The sequence below is a fragment of the Pipistrellus kuhlii genome, unplaced genomic scaffold (assembly GCF_014108245.1).
Source record: "Pipistrellus kuhlii isolate mPipKuh1 unplaced genomic scaffold, mPipKuh1.p scaffold_m20_p_9, whole genome shotgun sequence".
Classification (NCBI taxonomy): domain Eukaryota; kingdom Metazoa; phylum Chordata; class Mammalia; order Chiroptera; family Vespertilionidae; genus Pipistrellus; species Pipistrellus kuhlii.
This window is the reverse complement of record NW_023425595.1, coordinates 20,552,048-20,554,696: the sequence shown is the minus strand read 5'-3', so window position 1 is coordinate 20,554,696 and position 2,649 is coordinate 20,552,048. Positions and strand designations below refer to the sequence as shown.

At 47.7% G+C, this 2,649-nt stretch overlaps 1 non-coding gene across 1 annotated transcript; it reads right to left on the bottom strand.

The window, feature by feature from the left end:
* Positions 1 to 1,984: 1,984 nt before the first annotated feature.
* LOC118713838 lies at positions 1,985 to 2,118 on the bottom strand. The gene has a single exon (XR_004986400.1). It is a non-coding gene; the product is annotated as a small nucleolar RNA SNORA1 (small nucleolar RNA).
* Between the last annotated feature and the right edge of the window lie 531 nt (positions 2,119 to 2,649).

Genomic DNA, 2,649 nt, shown 5'->3' with positions numbered 1-2,649 from the left:
CATGCATCCCTGTGCTGGCCACTGAAGGTCCATAGATAGGTGTTCCTGGCCCCCAACCTGGGTGAGTTCAGTCTGGAGGGAGACAGAGAAGTCCTGTATTTCCTGGATCCTATTATGATATTGATTACCAAATATTTTATCAATTCAAAAACAGTGTCTCAGGAGACAGGAAATATTGAAAAGCATGGATTGTCCTGATTTGGGGAAAGTAAAATGGGACCACCAGCTTGTCTTTGAATCAAGGTAGTGAAATCAATGGTTAGAATACTGGGCAGTGTGTGCTATGAGGAGGAGGGTCTGGGGAGGGTGTGATTGATTCTGCCTTGGGAGAGAGGTCCGGACCCTAGAGAGGGGACATCAGAGGAGGACTATGCCAGGCTCACAAGGCAGGAGTGGTATTTTAGCAGAGCAAACATCATGGACAAAGGAATAGGGTGCATGTGTATTTGCAACAGTAAGAGTGTAAGTAAAGGAGCAAGTGAGGTGAGGCTGGACAGAGACCGAGTGCGGACTCTGAAGGGCCTGGAATGTCATGCCAAAGCATTCAACATCATCTAGCTTAGAGGGTGGAGTTGAGACTGCAGGCTGAGAGAGAGGCCTCACTCCGTTCAGAACAGGCGTCCCCGAAGCCTATCAGCCATCCCAGCTCCTTCTGTGCTGCTCCCAGCGTGGGCGCACAGATGCTTGGTAACCAAGGGATGGTCTATTTAAAGCCACACCGAGTCGGTTCTGGAAGGCACATGAGGACAAAGAAGGAGAGGGGGAAGGAGTTTGTCAGAAGGGAGAAGCCCTGAGATCACAGTGGGGCTTATGGCGAATCCCTGCCTCTCCCTGGGACTCACCTTCCTCAATACTTTCCAGTGGAAAATTGTGTGGGCTCAGGAGCCAGTGCATGGGCTTAACGTCAGGCTTCATCACCGATGATCTGTATGCTTTGGTCAAATTCCTCAACCTCTGGACCTAAGTCTTCTATGTGAAGTGGGGGTGATAATAGTACCTAACTTTTAGCATGGCTGTGAAGATTTAACAGTGTCTGGCACATGCAAAGCACTAGGTTAAAAAATTGTAATGACGACACCGATTGTGTTGGACTAGCTTGGTGGGTTGTAAACCTAAAACCATGGGGCCTTTCTTCCAACATACTTAGAACTTTGATGTGCAAGAAAGGTCACATTGAGCTCTTCTGCTGAAGCAGGTAGATACCCTGAGCCCAGGCCCTCAGAACCCCCCTCCCAGGGCTGTCTCTCAGCCCCCCAGGCACCTCCACAGAATCACTAGGCTCTAAAAACCCCAGCTTGAAAGCAGTTGTCCCAAAGGACCTCTGAGGTCCCTCTTAGCTGCTCCTTTTAATCTAAGTCTTCCTTTCAAAGCTGGAGCATACATCTGGAAAATCTTCCCTTTACATCTCATCTCAACATCCATTTTCCAAAAGCATCAGCTGAGCCAGGCCCCAGGGACAGTCTGGTCAAGGAGAACTGAGTTTGGAATGGAGAGGTGAAGAGGTTATTCCAACAACAGCCCTGTCTGCAAAGACCTGAAGTCGACCAATGCGACCTCCACATGTGACGTTGGGAAATTCCTATTTAAGAAAATTGACATGTGATGATGATTCATTCCACTGCCCATCAAAGTCACCTTCGTTCCTCCACAACTTGAGTCATGACTTATTTTCAAGATAGGCCTTTTCCTAAGAACCCATATCTAACCCACAGTTGTTCTGCCTGTCAGCCTTGATACAATTTTCTCAGCTGGGCTGCTTTTATCTCCACTTAAATACAGACATTCTGGGGACATACTTCATAAAGTGTCCTATTAGCATCTTTGCAATATAATTTCTTCAACTACAATAATTCACTGAAGGGCTCCAGAGGCTGGGCAGCAGAAAGTGCTTTGCTCTCTTGGCCAAGGATCTGAAATGATTATTCCTGAGTATCTTCTAATGTTGCGGTTGTGTTGCATTCCTTTATCACTCAAGACATTAGCAAAACGTTACAGGTCTCACTGTCACCCCTGCAACCCATTTTCTGTGATGGAAGCATACCTGTGCCCCAGTTTGGCCCCATTAACCATCTCTGGACATCATGATCAATGGTGCCCCGTCTCATCAAGAAGGAGATTTCCCCTCCACATTCGTTAAGATAAGTTATGCAGATGTGACCGCCTTCACCAGTCACAGTCCAGGGTAGTTTCGCATCCTTTTGTCTTTAGATGGTCAGCACTGTCATTTCACTATGAGTGGATGTCTCTCTTTTTCACTAAGGGACTGCATCTTGGTCTTTCCCCTCCAAACCCTAGCAGAGGTGCCCAATAAATTGATATTGGATCGATCAGGTGGAATTAAATATGAACAACTCTATGGGGCTGATTCAGCAATGACCCAGACATGACCCTGCAGGTCCTGACTGCAAAGAGGGAGGGAAGATAAAAAAGTACAAGTGTGATGGGGTTCATGACTTACTATTGACAGGTAAAATTCCAAAGCCCAATGTAACTGTTGCAGGCCCTAACCTCACAGGAGGCAGGGGTTTGCCTCCAGGGTCTACAAGCACTGGGTTTGGGGGTTAGGGGGGGGACCCTGGAAAACATTACCCTGTGGTCCTGAAATGGGAGAGCTCCTTGCTTCCTGAGACCTCAGAGCCCATGGTGGAG